Source organism: Bubalus kerabau, chromosome 14, assembly GCF_029407905.1.
Source record: "Bubalus kerabau isolate K-KA32 ecotype Philippines breed swamp buffalo chromosome 14, PCC_UOA_SB_1v2, whole genome shotgun sequence".
Taxonomy (NCBI): domain Eukaryota; kingdom Metazoa; phylum Chordata; class Mammalia; order Artiodactyla; family Bovidae; genus Bubalus; species Bubalus kerabau.
The window spans coordinates 52,859,620-52,874,227 of NC_073637.1; the positions used below are offsets into that span (position 1 = coordinate 52,859,620).

Sequence of the window (14,608 nt, forward strand, 5' to 3'; positions counted from 1 at the left end):
AGGACATGAAAGCAACCTAAATGTCCATTGACAGATGAATGGGTAAAGAAGTGGTACATATATACAGAATGGAATATTACACAGCCATTAAAAAGAATGTAATAACACAATCTGCAGCAATGTGGATCAACCCAGAGATAATATTAAGAAAAGACAGAGAAAGGCAAATATCATATGATACTGCTTATATGCAAAATCTTTTTAAAATGATACAAATGAATTTACTTACAAAATAGAAAAATACCCATAGACTTAGAGAATGAGTTTATGGTTAAAGGAAGGAGGGGCAAGGAGAGAGAATGGACCAGTAGTTTTGGAGTGGCACATACATACTGCTATGTTTAAAACAGATAACCAAGAAGCACCTACCTACTGTTAAAAAATATATATATATATGTGTGTATATATACATATGTATATATATATATATATATATATATATCTACATATACTTATTGGTAATATAGAAAAAGTATTCCTTTTCAATTACAAGGGAAACAATTTAAACAGAAAATGTAATTTAAACTAGTAGAAATAAATAGAAGTCAGTTTTTGATTAAGCAACACTGTATATCTGGGTGTGGTGTACTAATATATTAAGCATCTAATTTATGTATATGTAAAAGATTGATTTATTATTTTGTTTCATTATGATATGCTTTCCATCTTTTGGCATCAAGATTATGTTATTCTTACAACAATTGTTAAGAAATATTGCTTTTTTTTGTATTCCTTGGAAAACTTTATTCAAGATAAATGTTCATTGCTGTTGCCCTGGGAGCATTAACTGGTGAATCTAAAACTAGACAAGTTTCTTTTATAGGAAGGATTTTTAACAACATATTCAATTTCTTTACTAAATATTAGACTAACCAAAATTTTTATTTATTCTTTTATCACATAAAATAATTGTTTTTCCAAAGAATTTATGCCTTTTCTTTAAGTTATGAAATTCCTTGGCATACAGTTATTCACAGTATCATCTTATTAATTTTTTGTAGTAGAACTCCTAGTAATGTTCACTTCATCATCCCTAGTTTTGGTTAACTGTGTTTTCCTCATTATTTACAAAAATACATTATTTTTTTAAATAAAAGATCAACTTTGCTAATGTTCTCTGTAGTTTATTGATTTCATTTATTTCTCTTCTGATCTTTGGTTTCTGCCTGATATCTGTGGGTTTTGTTTTTTTTTGCCCCTCAGGAAGAGAATTTGCCCTTTGTTTTCTAGCTTTCTGAAATGGAAGTGCTTAGGTTAGTTAATTTCACATCTTGTTATTTTCTAATACACACTTTAAAGTTATAAATATCTCTTGGAGTGTTTCTTTAATTATAGCCCCAAAGTGTGCCTTTCCTTATTCTCATTATTAATTGTTTAAAAATATAATGTACTACTAATCTCAGCCTATACTTTAAACTTTGTCTTTCATATTTCAATTATTTTTGTAGTATATTTAAAATTTTTCTAGGTACTTGTATTTTTTCCAGTTATCTTTTTATTAATAATTTCTAACAAATTCAGACTAGTATAAGATTAGATGCAGAATAATTGTAAAATTTATTTATTGAGGCTTTCTGTATGGCTCTGGATTTTCCAATTATGGTAATTGTTACATGTATACAAAATATGTTAAAAATACATGTAACAAAAATTGTTACATATATACAAAAATATATGCACTTTTTCATCTTTGAAAACACAGTTCTCCATAGACACATTGGTCAAATTTTTATTTGTGACAATTTCCTGTTAGATTTACCCCTTTATTTTTAAAAATTATCTCTCTTTATCACTAAAAATGCTCTCCTTAAAGTTAATGTTTTATATTAGCATAGCTACATCAGTTTTTTGGTTTGTTGTGATATTTTCAGGTTATGTTTTGTTCTATCATTCAATTTTCTGTTTTAAGTGTGTCACAAAAACAGCATGTAGATTTTTTAAATTGAATCTGGCTATCTTAGTTACAACAAACTGTTCAGTCTATTTGCATTTATAATAATTACTGAAACAGGTTTTAATATGTTATCTAACTGTTTTCAATTAGGCTCACTTGTTTCTTGTTTAGTTTTGTTATCCTTAGTTTTAATTCCTTCTGTGTATCTTTGAGGGTTCCCTGGTGGCTCAGATGGTAAAGAATCTGCCTGCAATGCAGAGACCCAGCTTCAGTCCCCACATCGGGAAGATCTCCTGGAGAAAGGAATGGCTACCCACTCCAGTATTCTTGCCTAGAGAATTCTACGGACAGAGAAGTGTAGTGGTCTACAGTCCTTGGGGTCGCAAAGAGTGGGATATGACTGAATGATTAACACTTTCACTTCTTTCTTAGAATTCACAAAGGATTCATTTTGTGTTTTCTATAATTAGCTTATTAAATTCTTCTACTGTTCTTTTAGTGGTTATACTAGATATTACCACCATTATTTCTGAGATTATGTTGGATACAAGTCTTCACCACTTCCTGCAGTATTGCTGTTGTTCAGTCGCTAAGCTGTGTCAAACTTTGTGACCCCATGCACTGCAGCACACCAGGCTTGCCTGTCCTTCACCATCTCCTGGAATTTGTTCAAACTCATGTCCTCTGAGTTGGTGATGCCATCCAACCATCTCACCCTCTATTGTCCCCTTCTCCTCTTACCTTCAATCTTTCCCAGTATTGTTAGAGGCCGTTTCTCATTTCAGATTTTATTGTTATTGCTTACATTCATTTTAATTCTGTGTATATTTTAAACTATACAGGTATTACATTTACTGTCTTAAATAGTCAATATTCATATAGATTTTTCTGGCTGTTTACCATTTCTAGTGATTTTTATTACCTACTGCAATTTTTGTTTTCTTTTGTCATTTTTTTTTTCAGATGAGAGGGCTCAACATACAGATGTCCACTAAAAAAAATAATAATAATAAAATGGAACTCAGAACATAGAAATAAAAATTCAGACTTAAAATATCTTTTAAAAAACCCACAATCTATGCAGGGCTGTCTCTCTTCCCACAACCAGTTGTGCATTCTATAATTTGTTCCATAAGGAAACTGCTGCCCAGGATTTACAGTAAAAATTCATCCTCAACACAAGTGAAAAAACAAAAAGCAAAAAGAGAACTAGTTAAATAAACTGTATCCATTTCTTCACGCTACTTCTAAACAGTATCTCACATTGAATTTTATTGCCTCACTGTCAAAATAAAAAAAAAAGAAAAAAAATTCAAAGTAGTGTTTAGCTATCCCATATGTCACAGTAATTTCTAAGCCTTCACCTCAATAATACACTAATTTTTCGTGATGCCAATTTTGTAATAAGGGGAAATGTTGCATAATTCACAACTTTTTACTACCATTCTATAATCTCAATAAATCAAATAATAATAATTCCTAAGTGAAGTGAAGTGAAAATCACTCAGTCATGTCCAACTCTCTGTGACCCCATGGACTGTACAGTCAGTGGAGTTCTCCAGGCCAGATTACTGGAGTGGGTAGCTGTTCCCTTCTCCAGGGGATCTCCCCAACCCAGAGATCGAACCCAGGTCTCCCACATTGCAGGTGGATTCTTTATCAGCTGAGCCACCAGGGAAGCCCCAAAATTCCTAAAGTGTACAAATAATCGACTTGCTGGATATTCTACGTTTTAAGCTCTGTCCTCTAGAAAGCATATTTCGAAGGTACAAGTTTAGGATAATAATGGGGGAGGGAAAAGGGAAATGAGACAAGGAAAGATTTGAAGCAACATGATTTTCACCCTGTTGGCACCTGCCTCAGTGATGTCTAAAAAAAAACTCAGCAGATTTTTCAGCAGTTGTGTTTACTCAGATGGAAGACTTGAAGGATTGTAAGGGAATTTATATGTCTGGCTACTTCCTGTCTGACATTTCTTTTTGGTTAAGTTTCCAATCATGGTAAACAAACTCCCCTACACTTACAGAATGTAATATTCAGAACCTCTGCCCTTGTGAAGGAGCTCAGTTCTACCTTTTATATATGGTTCTTCGCCTAACTAGGAAAGTGAAGAGAAAGAGGGAGACAGTCAAGAAAGACAGCTTTTTTTCTCAGTTTTCAGAGGTGAGCTATTCATAGACTTCTCACAACTAGCCTATAAGGTAGACAATGAACTTGGTCCCATTTTACAAATATGTAAAAAATCAGCCTGAACGTCATAGATCTCAGAGTACTATAGGCATAAAATTCAGACTCAATATGACTGCCTCAAGTCCAGAGTCATAGCTTGTGGATTATATGCAATCCCAGGGTCAATATTAAATTATTATTCTTTAATTAAACAAAAGAATATTTCTTAACTTAATAGTTTTATAGTGCTATGCAGACAGTCTGTCCTAAAGTAGAATATTTCACCAGAGTATGCATTTTTCTATACCATTTTGAAAGAATGAATAACTTTTTAATAAAATGTCAACCTTGTAGCACTTGAGTGTATAATATATGGGAAATTTATTGAATTTTATTTGGTACTGGTTAGATGAAAGTTATAGTTAACTCTGTAAGGAAATCTATACAATTATCTAGAAGAAGTACAAACATAAATAGTTCTTAATGTCCAATAGTTTTTCTTCCTAACAAAGAGGATTCTTTATTTAAAGAAGGGGATACAATAAATACTTGATGCTGAGCCAGACTTCCCTCTGCATTTCATAGTCATAACCAGCTTCTCCAAGATTTTGCGCCATAAATGAAGCACAGACTTAACTTCAAAGCTGAATTATGGTTCAATAGCCTGTGAATGGAACCACACCATGATGTATTTGAGACAGCAGATAATTAGAAGTCATTTCTCAGTGTTCTGGATGTCCTTTCTGTGCTCTTTAAATGGAATTAAACCACTGCTGCAAACCACACTGTAAGTGGTACTCACAGCCTAGAGAATAAGGTTATGATTCCACTTTTACTATCAAACCAAAAATTTTATTTCTAAAATAATAATTAAATTCAAGTCTCTTGTTCTAAATAACTAAAATACAGTGAATTAAAAGAAAACAACCATTTATAATATTTTGTGCAAATTAGACAACATTTTGAATTAGTCAGTTATATAAATTTCCTGAATAGAACTTGAATGACCTAGTTTCAAATGACCAGCATATTTCAAATGACCAGTCTTGCCAATAAGGACCAGTAACCAAACAATGGTTGTTATTGTTGATGTTCAGTTGCTAAGTCATGTCCAACTCTTTGCAACCCCATGGACTGCAGCACTCCAGGCTCCTCTGTCCTCCATTATCTCCTGGAGTTTGCTTAAATTCATGTCCATTGAGTCAGTGATGCTATCTAATCATCTTATCCCTCTGCCACCTCCTTTGCATCAGGTGGCCAAAGTATTGGAGCTTCAGCCTCAGTCCTTAAAATGAATATTTATGGTTGATCTCCTTTAGGATTGACTGGCTTGATCTCCTTATAGTCCCCCAAGGTACTCTCAAGAGTCTTATCTTATAAAAACATAATATATATAATTACAAAGTTAGCCTTCATGCCTATATTTTGTTTCCCACAGTTTCATATTTCTTCACATTTTTAAGATGCTTAAATACTTATTTTTAAATGAAACAATTCTCTTTCTCAGTTTTTAGGTTTACCCTTTAATTGTGTGTGTGGTACTTGTGTGTGCACACACATTAGAACCATCCAAGTGTTACAGAGGATAAAACAAGTGGAAAATAGGAACTTGGCCTATGTAGCTCTACTTTTATTGGCTTTCAAACTGGTGATGACTAATTTGAATGATTTTGTTAATAATCATCCATTTAAGTGAAACACTGTAACATTAATTTAATCTATTTCTTTATAAGCTCTATTGCTGGGAAAAAATGAAGTTTGAGATCTAAAGATAGAAAACTCTCAGTAAGCTAAATTGACTTGCTTCTTTTTCAAGAAACTATATTATAAAAGAAGAGGCTACTCCTGCTTTCTGAAACTTCTTGTATTTTGCTACGTTCTAAGTACCAGATAAGCTTTACCAATTACATACTGCTGTTCAGCACTTAAAAGTACAGTGGGTCAGCTCCAAAACAGGCCAAATAGTGACTATATAAAATTTGACTGAAATGTATCTTTATTTTCAACTGAAATAGATAAAGTCTATGAGTCAGACATGATTGAGTGACTTTCACTTTCACTTTTTCACAAGGATAACCTATGAGGAACATGTTTATTTTGATGGCCTAAATTGAAGAGGAGTGGTATTATTTTTTGATCTCATGGAACCCAAAGAAATCTCAGTAAATTATTTTCCTAATAAAAATATTGTTCCTTCATAACATGGTGGATATATGTGAGATATTTGAAATCAAATAATGTGCATTTGTGCATTTGAGTTTGAGTTTCCTAAATCTTAGAGTCTCAGTTTCCTCATTTACAAAATAAAAATAATAATCACTTCAAAGAATAGAGTGTAGGGAAAATAATGTTTGAGTACATTGTTTCTTACTCTACATTCAATAAAAATTAACAAATTGTTATTATGATTTTAGTATGCTGATATCAATTTTAACCAACTAGAGGAACATCATTAAAGATAGCTTAAAATTCTGATTGATGGTAGGTATCCTGGAATAAATTAACCTCAAAAAAGTATAATGGAGAACTGAAGACCAGGCTTTGAGTCCTAGAACACATTCATATCTACAAAAGGAGCTGTGTACTCATAGATGCCAGTTATTTTATGAAGTTAAGAACAAAGCTAATCATTGGGTCTGGAGTACATCAGAAATGAGTGGGCAAAAGACAGGCTTAGTAAGTGGCAGCACAGCCACCAAAACCTGCTATTTTTATTTGAATCCTCACCCCCAGCAGCTCAAAGCAAAAGAAGTTCTGCCTTTTAAACAATTAAGAGGGTGTATGCCTGTCTTGAGAGTCCCTTGGACAGCTAGGAGATTCAACCAGTCCATCCTAAAGGAAATCAGTCCTGAATATTCATTGGAAAAACTGGTGCTGAGCTGAAACTACAGTACTTTGGCCACCTCATGCGAAGAGTTGACTCATTGGGAAAGACTCTGACGCTGGGAGGGATTAGGGGCAGAAGGAGAAGGCCGCGACAGAGGATGAGATGGTTGGATGGCATCTCTGACTTAATGGACATGAGTTTGAGTAAACTCTGGGAGTTGGTGATGGACAGAAAGGCCTGGCATGTGGCGGTCCATGGGGATGCAAAGAGTCAGACATGACTGAGTGACTGAACTGAACTGAACACCTGTCATTGGCTAGTTCATCAACCAATGACAATGTCTGCAGATAAGAATATTTTCTGTATTTATTTGCAACAATCAAGAGCAACATGAAATCTAAAAATTCTATTTCATTACTTATAACTAATCTAAAGGCAAAAATTAGCAATGTGGAATAAAGGCAATGCCCTCAGTCAACACTCTAGACTTCAGAACAATAAGTTTCCAAGTAATATACTCCTTAATTTACTTTAAATATTCATTGACTCACTGCATGTCAAGTACTGTTCAGGAGAATTCAGATAAAGAAGAAGACAAGATCACTAGTTCATAAATCTTACACTCTTAAAAAAGGAGAGAGACAAACAAGCAAAAATATGAGATTGATCAGTAGTGATAAATTACATGATAAAAAGAAAATAGGTTAATAAATATTTTTTTAAAATGGATAGGTACGTTCAGGTAAATTTCCAAGAAAAGTGTTACCTAGTGAGATTCAGTATCACACTTAAATGACGAGAAATAGAGTGACAAAAGCTGGGATACAAATAGACCAGAAAGAGGAAACAGGTCTTATAAAGCCCTCAAGGAAAAAAATTTGGTAGCTGCAGAACCAGAAAATAGGCCAGTGTGATTGGACTTCAGTGAGGATGTCAGATTTCAGGAAATGAAATCAACCAATAGGGCCTCAGTTAATGTCAAACTTTTTAGAATAGTATATGAAGTTTGGATTTTATTCTTACAGTAATGGGAATCCATGGAGGGTTTAAACAGAGTATCTTCAGGATCTGAGTATCTATAGAAAGATCATTCTGGTTGATGTATAGGAAATGAAGAAAATGATATATGGAGAATAAATTGAAAAGCTGTGAATTTTTAAGGGAGTCAGGATAAGATACTACTCTGTTAATCTGGGGCATCTAATGGTTAGGTTTATATAAAGGGCAGTAGTGGAGAGAGAGAAATTTTGATGTGTACTTTAAATAAAGTCATTGAAATTTGCTAATACTTTGGAAATAAAAGGATGAGGAAAAGAAGAAAAACAAAATTCTTAAGCAGAAGATTGACTTTAGGTATAAAAATCAAATATTCTTTTTTCTATGCAGCATTTGCAGTAATTATTGGATACCTAAGTGGATATATGAAGTAGAAAAGTATAGATATACATGTTTGAAGTTCAGGAGAGGAAGGTACTGAATCCATAACTCTGAGTCTCATTAGCATATCGATATTATTACATTAGTACATCATGTTGAATAAGACCACTGTGGAAAGTACTTTGGAGAGAGGAGACAAAGGATTGCAGTACCAATTTCTGAAATGAAAATAGATTCCTCATACTTGAATATTGACACTTTGTTTCCTAGTAAAGTTAATCCCATCATTCCTGAATAATAGCAATTTTCTTATTGACTTGGCTAATAATAAATTGACTGTATATAAAATAAGGCTTCACTCTTGCTTATACTAAGCTAGTACATCTACATTAAGAAAGAATAGTTCAAGTCTAGAAATAAACTTTATCTAAAAGAATACAATATATGTAATTTAGATATAGACCTGAAAGTGAAAGTGTTAGTCATTTAGTTGGGTCCAACTCTTTGCAACTCCATGGACTGTACCCACCAAGCTCCTACATCCATGGAAGTCTCTAGTTAAGAATATTGGAATGGGTAGCCTTTCCCTTCTCCACGGGATCTTCCTGATCCAGGGATGGAATCTGGTTCTCCCATATTACAGGCAGATTCTTTACAATCTGAGCTAACACGGAAGCCCAGATACAGATTGTTCACAAGTAGTTGAAAAATCCTCAAAATTTACACTGGCATAATGGCAAAAATTATCTCCAGAAATTCAGTTTATTATTGAGCCTTGTCCAGCGTCTGGAACTTATTCTCATGTTCCAGAGTAACATCTGTGCTTAAGGTAATAAGATGGAAGAAAGCATAAAAAATAACAGTATTGAGGTGCTATTTGGTATCTCTTTAGGAAGATTCTCCATAGCTGCCACATACAGATCCCATTTGCGTCCCACTAGTTGACTGTAATCTCAAAACTCCTCCAAAATGCAAACGAGGATGACAATGTGGTCTTTAGTAGAGGTGACTATATGATGGGTTAAATATTTAACTTTCTTTAAGAGTGAATAGGTATTGAAAATAATTAGCAGTCTCTGCTAGTTTCATGTTAATATTTAATAAAAATTTTGATGTTAAAAGATAAAGATAAATATTATTTAAAATAGTATTTAAAGGAAATAATTGACAGTCATTAACTGAATGAATTAGTCTCACTTCCTCAAAAATCTAAGATAAAGATGACTGAGGGAGTGAAAGTTGCTCAGTTGTGTCTGACTCTTTGTCACCCCATGGACTGTACAGTACATGGAATTTTCCAGGTCAGAATACTGGAGTGGGTAGCCTTTCCCTTCTCCAGGGGATCTTCCTAACCCAGGTATTGAACCCAGGTCTCTTGCATTGCAGGCAGATTCTTTACCATACTATTCAAAATAGTATTTAAAGGAAATAATCGACAGTGAGTAACTCAATGAATCCAAGTACTAACTAGGCCTAACCCTGCTTAGCTTCTGAAATCAGATGAGATCCAGTGTCTGGATGGTATGGCCACAGACAAAGGAAAAAAACAGACAGTCACTAACTCAATGAATTAGTCTCATTTCCTCAAAAATCTAAGAGTTACATGATTACTTTAAATGATACATGGAATTGTTCACACCAAAGTTAATTTACTTAATGCCCACACATTATCATGTATCATTTTTACAACGTAGTGCAACATGAAATTAAAGGGGAAAACAATACAGTTTAATCATGAAAGCAATATAAAATTAAAAGGGACAATCTGCAAAAGTGAAGAAAGTGAAAGTTGCTCAATCATATCTGACTCTTTGAGACCCCATGGACTATACAGTCCATGGAATTCTGTAGGCCAGAATACTGGAATGGGTAGCCTTTCCCTTCTCCAGGGGATCTTCCCAACCGAGGGATAAAATTCAGGTCTCCCACATTGCAGGTGGATTCTTTACCAGTTGAGCCACCAGGGAAGCCCACAATCTGCAAAGCGTTACAACAAAATAGAATATTTAAATGAACTTGAAGTTTAAGTAGAGATGCAACTTCAGAGATTAGGTATATACCACACTGTGTCATGGAGAAGGCAATGGCAACCCACTCCAGTGTTGTTGTTTTTTTTTAATTTAAATTTATTTATTTTAATTAGAGGCTAATTATTTTACAATATTGTATTGGTTTTGCCATACATCAACATGAATCTGCCATGGGTGTACACGTGTTCCCAATCCTGAACCCCCCCTCCCACATCCCTCCCCATACCATCCCTCTGGGTCATCCCAGTGGACCAGCCCCAACCATCCTGTATCTTGCATCAAACCTGGACTGGCGATTCATTTCTTATATGATATTATACATGTTTCAATGCCATTCGTTCTTGCCTGGAGAATCCCAGGGACGGCAGAGCCTGGCGGGGTGCTGTCTACGGGGTCACACAGAGTTGGACACGACTGAAGTGACTTAGCAGCAGCAGCACTGTATCAGGGATAAATTACAGCCTCAACAATGCCAACCAAATTCTCTTTCTGCCATTCTAAGGCCATGCAAATACTTGCTCATGCAAAGCACTACATGTATAACATCTGGACAATAGCTTTAAAGCAGAATATTGGGATGAGGATTTCAAAAAGTATTCAAGATCAAGCATGTTTTTCTATTAGAATCTGTTTTTTTTTTTTCTTCTAAATATCTTAGTTCATTAGTAAAGAATAGGTCCATAGCCTCTAAATTTCAGTTGACATATTGAGTATTAAGAGTTTCTCCTTGGACCTCTCCAGTTATTGAAATTTTCTGTCTGGTTTGGAGTTAAGGAGATAAGTTCTACTTTTACTTAAAGGAATCAAAATCTTGATGAAGAGTTTACACCATGGAAAAAAAGAGTAAAAAGTAACATGCGTCTAATCATTAGTACTGTTACCTCTGTGATTTATAATAAAAATTATGTGAGCTGTCTAAATCAGAATAAAAAAAAAGTCTGAATAGATAAAGGTAGTATGTTAATAAATGAATTTGGAACATTCTTATCAGTAGAGATGACCTGTAAAAGAATTCTAAGAAAATAAATATGAGCCTAAAAAATTTTATTGTTAATTGATTTGTGAGATACTAAGATTTAAAATCCATTACTCATGAGATTTGAACTTATGGCAAATTACTTCATGTGTTTCCCTCTTTAATTTTGGTTATTCCTTTTTTATCTTCCTGTGATATTCCCATGTTCACTTCATAGACGTACATTTATCTTAAAAATGTTTGTTTATTAAAATGGAAGAGTTTAACCAGCACAAGAAAGAAATCGCTATATTTTTGTCTCTTACAAAAGCAAAGGATAACAACAAAAATAACTGAGATTTTTATAACTCTTCTGTGTTCAATCTATAATGTTGCTATTTAAAGTTTTACTAATAAAACATTTTTCTATTTTATCAATATGGGACAAATCTGAAATGCATTGTAAAGATTAGTCAATTCGCTACACCACACTGCTTCCCAGGTGGTGCTAGTGGTAAAGGACCCACCTGCCAATGCAGAAGATGAAAGAAACGTGGGTTTGATCCCTGGGTTGGGAAGATCCCCTGGAGAAGAGCATGGCGACACACTCGAGTATTCTTGCCTGGATAATCCCATGGACAGAAGAGCCCGGCAGGCTGCAGTCCATACGGTCGCTGAAGCGGCTTAGCACTAGCACTTCACACTGCTAACTCTGCTTGAAAACACAGAACATAGAGAATATCCAATTCTATTTTCAGACAAATGTGCAAATGTTTATCTTCTCCATGGTTTATTCTGCCACCTCCCTTTCAAAAGTTCATAAACATGGATATCAGTTTCTCTCTCTAGGATCACAAAAATTACTGTCATCATTCTACTATGTGTCAGATGCTGAACACATTAGTAAAAGTTTCATGTCCACTCAATTTTGGGGGCTAAAAGTTTATTTTTGTCATAACATTTTTCATATCATTTTATTGTGGTGGTCCAGAAGAAAGACTACATTCTTCCCTCCAGTGCAGCTGAGTACAGATAATGGACCAAGTGCTAGTAAATTGAATACAGAAGGATGCAGTCTGTGCTAAATTCAGAAGTATCTTTAAAAAGAGATGTGTCCCTCTCTGCCTTCCTCTAACTTCCTCCTTTCATTGATTTCTTTAAAATGTGCTTGAAATTTGGTTATAAATACATGGAGCTTATGTAAACATCCTGAGTGTAAGTATAAGGACATTATTCTAGGAAGATTTCACTGGAAATAGGGAAGGCAACTAGTTATTAACTTGAAGGAACAATAACCCCAACTTGAATGACAAATCTCCAGACATTTGAATGAGAAATAAACCTTCATGGGTAACTAAAACACATTCCTATAGGTAGTTTCTCAATTGTTGTTGAGATATCTTCTTATGCGGATGTAATTTTAATGGATACATCCTTTTATAAGCTCTCATATTCCAGATGTCTTTATGTGAAGACATTTTGCTATACTGAAAACAATCACTATATTCATGTAAAATATTAATTTACAGATGATGATATTTAACTGATAATAAATTATGGGAAAATACTTAGAATAATTTCCAACATATTTATATTATTGAGTGTACCTTTTGCCTCTCAGTTATGAAAAGTGAGAGATTTAGGATATTTATATTTCTTCCCACCTTTTATCCCTATTCCTATAACTTGGTTTTGTCAGGTGAATTATCATTATATATAGTCTACTTTCTTTACCTCAATTTAATTTTAAAAATTAATTTGCCCCAATTAGAGATTGAATACAAACTTCTCTATAAATTACGTTTTATGCTATAGTTTTCTAAATTCTTTCATTCTTTATTTTTAGGGATTTATTTGTGGCCTAGATATAATAGTTTCCTCGATAAATGCTCAAAGATTGTTTCCTAGATATAAGAACATGCATTGCTTTATAGTTTAATGAATTTTTTCTGACTATAAAAATACTGAGGTATATTTCAATTACTCAAAAGTTTGTTTTGAGGATATTTGAAGGCAGCATGATGTTCCAATACCGTATGAATTCCTTTTCTGACTAGATGCCCGTCAGTGTCATTGGATATTTGTTAGTGCTTCCCAGGTGGCTCAGTCATAATCTGCCTGCCAATGTAGGAGACACTGGTTTGATCCCTGGGTCAAGAAGATCCTCTGGAGAAGGAAATGGCAACCCACTCCATTATTCCTGCCTGGGAAACCCCATGAACAGAGGAGCATGGCAGGCTACAGTTGATAGGGTCACGAAAGAGTTGGACACTGCTTAGCAACTAAACAACATTTGGACATGCTCAGTCATGTCTGAATCTTTGTGACCCCATGGACTAGCCTGCCAGGATCCTCTGTCCATGGAATTTCCCAAGCAAGAATACTGGAGTGGGTTGCCATTTCCTCCTCTAGATGAGGAAAGCCAAGATTAGAATGGGTAGTGCAGTGGTAAAGAATCTGCTTGCCAATGCGGGAAACACAGGAGAGGCAGGAGATTGGGTTCAATTAATTCCTGGGTAGGGAAGAGGAGGAGAAGGAAATGGTAACCCACTCCAGTATTCTTGCCTTGGAAATTCCATGGACAGAGGAGCCTTATGACTAAGCAATTGAGCACGCATGACTAAACAACAAACAACAACAATTATTTACATAAAGTTTTTTCTAAAAACTTCTAAATGGTATACTATTAGATTTATTTAATGTTAATGTTTATAGCTTGTTGACTTTCCCTCATGGAATTAGCTCTTTTTTTCTGATTGTTTTTCTTTGTTTTTAATGTCTAATTCTTGTTCACTAGTGTTGGTTGTATGTATATAATTCTGATGAGTATATGGATGGCGCAGGATTATATAGACTTTATAACTTCCCAAAAGCCTCTCACTCGTTCTTCAGTGCTAACAGTGACTAGCCAACAACTTATACTACAACTTCCCAGTTAATAACTCCAGTGAATGTCATAGAGTTCAATACTATTCTGTTGTTTGGTTTATATATCCCTTGAAATAGTCCTACTGCATCAACAATGTATTTTTTGTTATTGATTTGACCTGTGGTTTCTCTGTAGAATCTGAAACTGAAGTGTTCTTCTTTGCTGACAGAAATTTCTGAAATTTTTTGATATATTGATAGCATTCTTTCTAGTTTTTCTCTGCTATTGTGGCTATAGACTTATCTCTATTATGTTGCTTAAACTTTCCATGGGACTTAGAGGTTTGTAGGGTTGATGATCTTGGCTTTGTCTGGAATTTTTATCCTATATTTGTCTCTCTGAAGCAAAGTAGTTTCTCTGGAAAATATGACTGTATCCCAGTCTCTTGTGGTAATTTTATAGCCTGTCTACGTACTTCATTGGCTTT

General features: G+C 34.3%; 1 long non-coding RNA gene across 5 annotated transcripts in view; it reads right to left on the reverse strand.

Annotated features, from left to right (window-relative positions):
• Positions 1-4,441: 4,441 nt before the first annotated feature.
• LOC129626937 (uncharacterized) overlaps positions 4,442-14,608 on the reverse strand; it is a 141,424-nt gene continuing 131,257 nt past the window's right edge. For 2 of the 5 annotated variants that reach the window (XR_008702307.1, XR_008702314.1), the window contains 2 exons: positions 11,780-11,964; positions 4,442-4,727 (listed from right to left, as the gene is read on the reverse strand). This is a non-coding gene — a long non-coding RNA (uncharacterized LOC129626937). The remainder of the gene's footprint in view (positions 4,728-11,779; positions 11,965-14,608) is intronic. The other 3 variants (XR_008702308.1, XR_008702315.1, XR_008702310.1) reach the window with 2 other exon arrangements.